Source organism: Cebus imitator, unplaced genomic scaffold, assembly GCF_001604975.1.
Source record: "Cebus imitator isolate Cc_AM_T3 unplaced genomic scaffold, Cebus_imitator-1.0 Scaffold248, whole genome shotgun sequence".
NCBI lineage: Eukaryota > Metazoa > Chordata > Mammalia > Primates > Cebidae > Cebus > Cebus imitator.
In genome coordinates, this window is record NW_016107563.1 from 2,671,448 (window position 1) to 2,681,223 (window position 9,776).

General features: G+C 50.7%; 1 pseudogene; it reads left to right on the top strand.

Moving 5' to 3' along the window:
* The first annotated feature begins 247 nt into the window (after nucleotides 1-247).
* Nucleotides 248-9,776, top strand: part of LOC108282696 — a 47,316-nt pseudogene continuing 37,787 nt past the window's right edge.

A 9,776-nucleotide genomic window follows, 5' to 3' on the forward strand; every position in this document is an offset into this window, starting at 1 on the left:
GCTTTGACCCTTGCAGCTAGCTCTTCACCCTTGAGAAAATAGAGGCCAAAATAGTCTTCCGTTCTGCAGCTGCCATTCTAAGGCCCTAACCTCTTCCCTTTGTCTTCCTGCCACTCCACCTTAAATGACTCCTTTATCCACATCTTTAGTCCAGTTCTTTCCACTGCCTACTACCGCCCAAACTCACATATCCTCTCCAGTTGCCCAGTGTTAAAAAACCCCATCCACTCCACCGTCCAGATGCCCGATGAGTGAGTATGATGCTGGCAGGTGAGCATGATGGGGAGAGGTGGGCTGGGGTCTTGGCCTCTGCCCTGCCTGGCTGCGGGACTGAGGGGGGGACCCATAGTCACTTGGAGCCCAGGCTTCGTATGCATTCAACGGGGATGGTTACACTCATTGTTGTGGGGGCCCTAGTGTGGTGTAGCCTGGTTGGAGTGCACAGAGCTGTAGAGGAGGACATGGGGAGGCCATCTGTCTATGGGTCAGAGAAGTCTCTGGACAGGAGTCCTTCTTAGAAAGAGAGGCAGACCCAGGAGGTGGCCCAGGACAAAGTTGGCTCTCAGAGGGGAGGGGTCACCTGGGCACAACAGGGAGCCTTGGGTTGTCAGTGGGAGAGGGGACTTGATTCCAGCCAAGGGAACCATGGAAGAACATTTTTGTTTGTTTTTTGAGATGAAGTCTTGCTGTGTCACCAGGCTGGAGTGCAGTGGCGTGATCTCGGCTCACTGCAACCCCTGCCTCTCAGGTTCAAGCAATTCTCTTGCCTCAGCCTCCCGCGTAGATGGGACTAGAGGCGTGCGCCACCACGCCTGGCTAATTTTTCGTATTTTTGGCAGGGTTTCACCATATTAGCTAGGATGGTCTTGATCTCCTGACCTCGTGATTTGCCTGCCTCAGCCTCCCAAAGAGCTGGGATTACAGGCGTGAGCCACCGCACCTGGCCAAGAAGAACATTTTTTAACAGTGGAATAAATTCATGTTTATGAGCTGTTCTTTCCTGTTACATAAGAGTCTATATGACATACACTTTGGGAATCTCCAGACATACTTAGGGAAACTTGGCAGAGGACTGGCCAGGTGGCCTCAGCAGGTGGGGATCACAGCCTGGGAAACATGACGGTTCATACAGAGATCGAAGCTCTGAATGACACAATGTTACCGATGCCACTAACCAATGCCTCCTTCCTTCCTGAGAGTAGGGGCTGCAGCTTCTGCATGTTTGTGGGTCCTGCAAGGTCCACCTAAGCAGCTACCCCACAGTAGACCCTCACGGTTGGAGATTAAAGAGGGTATCTGCACGTGCATACCGCGCACGTGTGCTGATCTTCTTTCTGGGGACCATCTTGGCTGCTATTCCTTGAGCGCAGGTAGCAGAGAGCTGACCTGGTAGAAAGGACCACGGAGAACCTTGTTCTCAGTGCCTGACTGCTTACAGCAGGAGGCTGCAGACGTCAGGGAAGAGGAATTCAGGCTGCCTGAAAGCAACGTGAGGATGGAAGGAGGGGAAAAGGCCGCATTCTATCCTAGCACAGAGTTACTGGACATGAACACACTCATGTGTGAATGCACGTGTGTGTGCGTGCTTGCTTGCTTGTGCACCTACGTGTGAGGCAGGAACCCAGGAGACTGACATTTCAATGGCAAAGCTCCCAAGTCAACTCCCAAGAAATTTCTAAATCAAAAGACATTTTGTGTTGTCTCCTGCTGTATCCCTCACACTCTCAGAAATGATTTGCAGGCTGGATTTCAGGTACTGAGGCCAGGTCACCGGTGCTCACAGCCAGGGGTCCTGTTTGGAGCGTCCCTGCCAGGCAACCCCCACTTTGCCCAGAGGCCTCCTAAGCCCCTCCTGCTTTGCTGCTCTGCTGTTGTCAATGCCCTGCCTCCCTCCTGAGGTCTAAGGTGGCTGTTTGTCAGGTCCCGGCCCATGGGAAGGGCAGGAGCAGGAGGAGGTGTGCGCATCCCCTTTTAGGCCACAGCCTGGAAGTTGCATCTATCCCAAGTGCTCCCGCCCGTGATGACAGAGCTTAGTCACATCATGCCCCCTAGCTGTAGAGCAGGCTGGGAAAGGAGGGCTTCAGTTAAGTGGCCATGGGCCCAGCCAAAAAAAATGCAGGGGTTCTGTTACTAGGGGAAGGAGAGAATGGGTTTTGGAAGACCGCAGTTTCGTCCACAAAGTGAGAGAGAGTGAATGTGGAGACGGAGGGCAAGGGGTGAGTGTGGAGGCAGGGACACCAGGCAAGAGGCCACTGCAGTATTCTAGGTGAGAGTTATGGTGGCCCAGACTAGGAGGTGGCAGCCAGATGAGACAAGTGGGAAGATTCTAGAAATATGGAGATGGTAGGATCCACAGGATTTGGTATTAGTTGAATATTGAGGATGAACGAGAAGGTGGAACCGGGGACAACATCTGTGTGTCTGGCATGAACATCCTGCACACGTATTTAGCACACATCCATCAAGTCCAGCCCACCTACAGACACCATGCCTCGGTCCTACTGCAGACATGTGGCACCATCTCTGTCCTCAAGGGTGTTGGAGGGAAACGTGTAACCCCAGGAAACAAGAGGAAATCAGCTAGGCCTGACTGTGGGTGGACAGGATTTCAGGGGAAGCAGAGATTGTCTCAAACATAGGGACCATTTGGTAGGGCTGAGCACTCCTAGGGGAGAAGACGGGATTCTAGGCAGGTAAGCAGGAAGACTCAAGACTTGGAGGTGGCCTAAGTGATCAGAAAAACCTTTCTGGTGCCAGCAGTGATGGCCATGGTGCAGCAGAAGATCTGGCTTTGGAACCAAATGGTTCTGAATTCAAATTCTGACTCTGTTTTCATGTATTGCTGGTAAATTGTAAATGGATCAGTCTGTGTGGTAGACTATTTGGCATTACCCATCAAATCTACAAACACACATACCCTGTAGGAATTTATCCTACAGATATACTCACTCACGGGTGAAGCAACAAGTACATAAGGCTATTCATTGCTACTTTTTTTTTTTTTTTTTTGAGATGGAGTTTTTTTCTGTCACCAGGCTGGAGTGCAGTGGCATGATCTTGGCTCACTGCACCCTCTGCCTCCCGGGTTCAAACAATTCTCCTGCCTCAGTCTCCCCAGTACCTGGGACTACAGGTGTGTGCCACCATGCCCAGCTAATTTTTGTATTTTTAGTAGAGATGGGGTTTCATCATGTTGGCCAGGGTGGTCTCGATCTCCTGACCTCATGATCCACCTGCCTCGGCCTCCCAAAGTGCTGGGATTACAGGTGTGAGCCACCATGCCCAGCCCATTGCAGCATTTTTTTTTTTTTTTTTTGTAAATGCAAAAAATTGGAAGCAACCCAAATGTCCACCAGTAGGGGACTGGGTACATAAATTAGGACACACAGTTGATCCTTGGGTAACATGGATGTGAACTGTGAAGTCCACCTATATGTGGATTCTTTTCAATGAACATATTGGAACTTTTACTGATTTGCCATAATTTGAAAAAACTCACAGATGAATCATATGTGTATCCTAGAAATATTGAAAAAATTAAGAAAAAGTTAGGTATGTCATGAATACTTAAAATATATGTAGATACGAGTGTATTTTATCATTTACTACAATAAAATGTACACAAATCCATTATGAGAAGTTAAAATTTATCAAAACATATGCATACACTTAAGATCGTACATGGCACCATTCACAGTTGAGAGAGATGTAAACAATGCAAGGATGCAGTATTAAATCATAACTGTATAAAATTAACTCTGGTACGTACGCTACTACGGTAATAATTCCATAGCGACCTCCTATTGCTATTTTGGGGAGCTCAAGTGTTGCACGTATCTGCTTAGAGCACTGTGTGATGCTAATCACCTCCGCATGAGCAGTCATCTCTCCAGTAAATTGCGTGTGGCAGACAAAGTGATCTCTCCCCGCTCTGGTGTATTTTTAATTGTGTTTAGCGCAATACCATAAGCCTTGAATAACATAATGGGACCCATACGAAGTGCCACTAGTGATGCTGGAGGTGCTCCCAAGAAGCAGAGAAAAGTCATGACATGATAAGGGAAAGCTGAATTGCTTGGTACGTACTGCAGATTGAGGCCTGCCACTGCAGATGCTGCCGTTATTCAGATAGATGGTTCGTCTTGTGAACAGACAGTGTAACCTTATGGGATTGATAAATACAGTATAGTACTGTCAATGCCTTCTCTCTTCCTTAGGATTTCCTTCCTTCCTTCCTTCCTTCCTTCCTTCCTTCCTTCCTTCCTTCCTTCCTTCCTTCCTTTTCCTTCCTTCCTTCTCTCTCTCTCTCTTTCTCTCTCTCTTTCTTTTTGACAGGGTCTCACTCTGTTGCCCAGATTGGAGTGCTGTGGCACAATCTTGGCTCACTGCAGCATCTGCTTCCCAGGCTCAAGTGATCCTCCTGCCTCAGCCTCCCAAGTAGCTGGGACTACAGGTGTGCACCACCACATCTGGCTAATTTTTGTATTTTTAGTAGAGATGGGGGTTTCACCATGTTGGCCAGGATGGTCTTGATTTCCTGGCTTCAAGTGATCCATCCACCTTGGCCTCCCAAAGCACTGGGATTATGGTGTGAGCCACTGCATCAGGCCTTCTTAGGATTTTCTTAGTAGCATTTTATTTTCTCTAGCTTACTTTAATGTGAGAAGACAGTATGTAACACATACATAAAATATGTGTTAATTGGTTATGTTATTGTTAAGGTTTCTAGTAGACTATTAGTAAAGTTTTGGGGTAGTCAAAAGTTATACATGGATTTTCGACTGTGCAGGAGGTTGGCACCCCAACCCCCAGGTTGTTTAAGAGTCATCTGTGATCAGGCATGGTGACTTACTCCTGTAATCCCAGCACTCTGGGAGGCCAAGGCATGAGGATCACCTGAGGTCAGGAGTTCAAGACCAGCCTGGCCAATATGGTGAAACCCTGTCTCTACTAAAAATACAAAAATTAGCCAGGCATGGTGGCACATGCCTGGAATCCCAGCCACTGAGAGGCTGAGGCAGGAGAATCACTTGAACCTGGGAGGTGGAGGTTGCAGTGAGCCGAGATTAGGTCACTGCACTCCAGCCTGGGTGACAGAGCACTGTCACAGAAAACAAAAAAAGTGAAACTATTCTCAGCTCACAGGCTGTACAAAAATAGGCAATGTGACCCTCAGTCCATAGTTTGTGGACAAGCCTTCTATCCCCTCAAATCCCCGGATAGGCAGAAAAGGCACCTCTGGCACCAATGCCTTCATCTGTCTGGATCTTTGCCTCCCAAAGGCCAGTGGCCATGATAAGAACACCTGTCCCCACTGCCTTGGTGCTTGTTTCCAGAATAAAGGAGGAAGGAGTGGGCCCCTGGGCTCTGTTCCCTGAGAAGCCCAAGACCTTTGAAGATGCGCCTCCTGCTAAATTAAAAACAGGCCTCCTCAAGAGCCTGAGCCTCCTAACTTGGACCAGGAGCTGAGGTCATCTCGGGGCAGGAAGAAGGGGCAAAGGTTGGCCCCAAGGCTGCTGCTTTCCCTCTCTGTCCTCCATGGGTTCCAAGCCTGACTCTAGGCCAGCTCCCGACACAGGCAGCTCAGGTGGCGTCAGGGATGCTGGGCTCAGAGAGGGGCGAGGGAGGCTGACATGTACCTGGGCCTTCCTTCCTGTGGGAGGAATGCGGTTGGGAGATTTTCTTGAAAACCTGAGAGTGGAGGGCTCTGATGAGGAGGACTGACCACTTCATTCAAAGCTAGCTCCTCTGATCTCCTCTTCCCTACCCTCTTTTCTTCCTCCACTCTCTGAACCTGTCTCTGTTTCCTTCCTCTCTAGGCCCCCCGGCACGCCCACTCTGCTGCTTCTGAGCCTTTGCTCAGATACTGTTCTCCGCCAGGCATTCCTGTCTCCCTTTCCCACCTGAAAGTACCATCTTTCTGATCCCATCTCTTCCTCGCTCCAGTGGGCCGGCCTGAGGCTGGGAGCTGTCTTCCGGATGATGAGCACACAGAACTGGCCTGATGAGAACCATGTCCCAATGCCATGGCTCCCTGTCACCCAGAGGGCACCTCCAGACCCATCAGCCTGGCATTTGAGGCCTCTCATGGCTGTCTCTGGCTGCCTTCCCATCCAAGTGCCCCTTGCTGCTCTCAGAGTGCTGGGAGGGGAGGGAATAGTGAAATCTAGGGCTGGCCAATAGAAATATAATGCGAACCATATATTTCTTGAGACTGAGTCTCGCTCTGTCACCAGGCTGGAGTGCAGTGGCGGGATCTCGCCTCACTGCAACCTCCACCTCCTGGATTCAAGCGATTCTCTTACCTCAGCTTCCCGGGTAGCTGGGATTACAGCTACCTGCCACCACACCCGGCTAATTTTTGTATTTTTAGTAGAGGCAGAGTTTTACTGTATTGGCCAGGGTGATCTCAATCTCCTGACCTTGTGATCCACCAACCTCAACCTCCCAAAATGAAGGGATTACAGGCTTGAGCCACCGCGCCCGGCCAATAGAATGTTAATAACATATGTCATGGAACCCACTATATCTCAAATGTTATTTCAACCTGTAATTAATATAAAATCATTAATGAGCTATTTCACATTTTTTTCCACCAAGTCTTCGAGATCTGGTGTGTGTGGTTTTGCTCACAGGAGCCATCCTCGGGTTCCCAGGAGCCACACGTGGCCAGTGGCCCCTGTAGGGCCCCACTCAGGGCCTGCCTAACTCTAGCCCCCAACCATTAACCCCCCAAAGGGTAGGCGTAATAGGAGGTCCCGCGGGGGATTAAACTTGTGAGGGTTTTCTTTTTTTTGCGCTCCCAGGGTAGAGGTGAGGGAGATTACACCTGTTAGAAGCTTGGTGTGTGCTCCAAGTCCTGGGCATGTAGGGGTCAGCCAAGTGTCATCTAGGAACTGGGGAACGCGCAGCCCTTTGTGTGCGAGGGTTATATGGAAGGAGAGGTTTGGACACGGGTTCTCGGAAGAGAACCAGGCAGCTGCACCAGGCGTGTGTGTGCGGGCACGTGTGTGTGCAAGTGTGGTGTGCGTGTGTGCAGGTGTGCACACTGCGGGCAGCTCATTACCTTGGAGGACAGGGGAGTGGGCTCCTGTCAGCACAGTTTGGAATGGGAAAGCCATGCTCTGGAACCCTGCCGAGTCCTGCGGGGCAGCCCCTTCCTGTTGTGGGCAGCAGGAAGGTTTCTAGGCAGGGACCTGGGTGTCCTTTCTTTTCCTTCAGCACCTCCTTCCATCCCCCCCTTTCTCACGCCCCCTTTCTCTCCTCGCCCCAGAACTAACAAGGTGAACACCGTAGGCGAAAAGGCCTATATCTACCTGCTTCTCCTTGGAATGCCTGGGCTCTGAGTGGCTCTGAACAGAGTCCTGGGGAAGAGGCTGCAGAGGCCGGATTCTGTCCACCGGGAGGCCCGACTTCCAGGTGAGCAGCCTTTCTTACACCTGCACATTGTGACTGGGCAGGCAACCAGCTTCACCTGTCTGTGGCTTCTGACACGAGCCCCCTCCACTCAGCCACTTAGAAAATGTGTGTGGGTGTGGGAAGGGGACCCTAGACTGAGGGTGGTGTGGGGGGCTGTCTGTGGCACCAGGTTGATGGCTGGGGTCTCTAGGACAGGCCTGGTATAAAGGGTCATTCATTCTGACAGCTGTGTGGTGGGTACTGGGCCTGGCTATAGCTGGCCAGAGCCTTCAGCAGCATGTAATCAGGGCCGAGGCGCTCCTCCCTCCTGAGCTCTAGCTGCATTCTTGGCAGAAGTTTCTGTTTCAGACTGGAACATCGTGTTGGTTACAGAAAGGCAGCCTGGCCCGGCCAGCTAACCATACAGCTAGAAAGTCATCTGGGTGACCAGCTGGTCCAGCTTCTCATGGTGCCGATGGGCAAACAGAGGCTGCTGGTGAGGGTGAAGGAGTGCACCACACTATCTGAGCCAGCCCATTCACAGCTCTCTGGGGTGGGGCTCGTTATCCCTAGTTTACAGATGGGAAGAGCCAGGTTCAGAGGTGTTATGAGCTTGGTAGAAGCTCGTGGCTGGTAAGTGGCAGAGCCACGTTCCAACCCCATAAGAGTGATGCACACGCGCCTCCTGATGGGAGCTCATCTTTCCTTCAGTATCTCTCCCCTTCCTCCAGAATCTTGTATCTCAGAGTTTGGGAACAGGGAAGGAGAATTTCAGGGAGTGAGCCAGGCAATGTAGCAGGAGGCTCAGGCCAATGACTTAGGTGAGTGAGAAATAGAACTTTATGGTCGGGCGTGGTGGCTTACGCCTGAAATCCCAGCACTTTGGGAGGCCGAGGCGGGCAGATCACCTGAGGTCAGGCGCTCGAGACCAGCCTGGCCAACATGGCAAAACCCTGTCTCTACTAAAAATATAAAAATTAGCTGGGTGTGGTGGCAGGTGCCCGTAATCCCAGCTACTCAGGAGGCTGAGGCTGGAGACTCACTTGAACCTGGGAGGAGGAGGGTGTAGTGAGCTGAGATTGTGCCATTGCACTCCAGTCTGGGCAACAGAGGGAGACTCTGTCTTGACAAGAAAAGAAATAGCACTGTATTTTTCTATCATTTTACTTAATGTCAGTTTCAAGCCCTCTTGGAGGAGGGGAAGCAAAAGAGGGAAATGGTGCAAACTCGATCTCAGGTGGTTGGGATTCTTCCCCTTTGCCTCAGGAGGTGGTCTCAGACCGGATGGAGTGCCATTTCTAGGGGCCCAAGAGTCGTCCTGCTGCTTGGGCATTGCTGACACCCAGACACTTCTGTGAGGTGTTCACAGCCCTGGCTACACATGCGCCCACCCAATCCCTTCCCCACCAATTCTGCCTCTAGGTCTCCTGCTGTCCTAGGGGGTTCACTGTGGGTATAGAGTTTGGGAACAGGGAAGGAGAATTTCAGGGAGTGAGCCAGGCAATGTAGAAGGAGCCTCAGGCCAATGACTTAGGTGAGTGAGAAATAGAACTTTATGGTCTATCGTCCTCTCTGCAGGCTGAGGGATGAGGGGTGAGGGAAGTGGGGAGGTTTTCCTCTGGACTCCTGGGGACAGACCACCCGTGTGGCAGAGGTTGCAGTGTACTGAGATGGCACCACTGCACTCCAGCCTGGGTGACAGAGTGAGACGTTGCCAAAAAAAAAAAAAAAAAAAAAAGAAAGAAAAGAAAAGAAAAGGAGAGAGGGAAAAGGGTTAATGAACCAGTCCTGGCCTGATCCAGATGGCCTGATCCTTTTGGGTAGCCCCTCTGGTCCCTGGCTGCTCTGCTGATGGGTGAGGGTGGGGCAGTGTTCTGAGGGTCTCTAACTGCAGGTGGTTTCCATTCTCTTTCTTGTGGACAGTTCACATATTGCTCTGACATCATTAGTCAACCTCAATCTCCCAAGGCCATGGGGGTCTGTGGCCCACCAGGCTCTGAAAGCCTTCACTTTTTGTATAGAGCACCTTGGCATAAGTGACTCCATCTTAGAAAATTTCAAAAGGCATCAAACCAACAGGGTCCAGATATTCACCTAATCAACAGAGATAACACCCAACTAGATAAAGTTTTCCCTTATTACCCTTTACTATAAATCTTCACCGGAGGACTCGAGGGCCATAAACTGAGCAAAACTTCCTCACCTAGACATGGCCTCCTTGACAGACCCTGTCTTGCTGTCACTCGTGATCAGCACCCAGGATCTGCCGCTAGATTGAAGAGTCTTCCCTGCAATACATTAATGGCCATCTGGATCAGGCCAGGACTGGTTCATTAACCCTTTTCCCTCTCTCCTTTCCTTTTCTTTTTTTTTTTTTT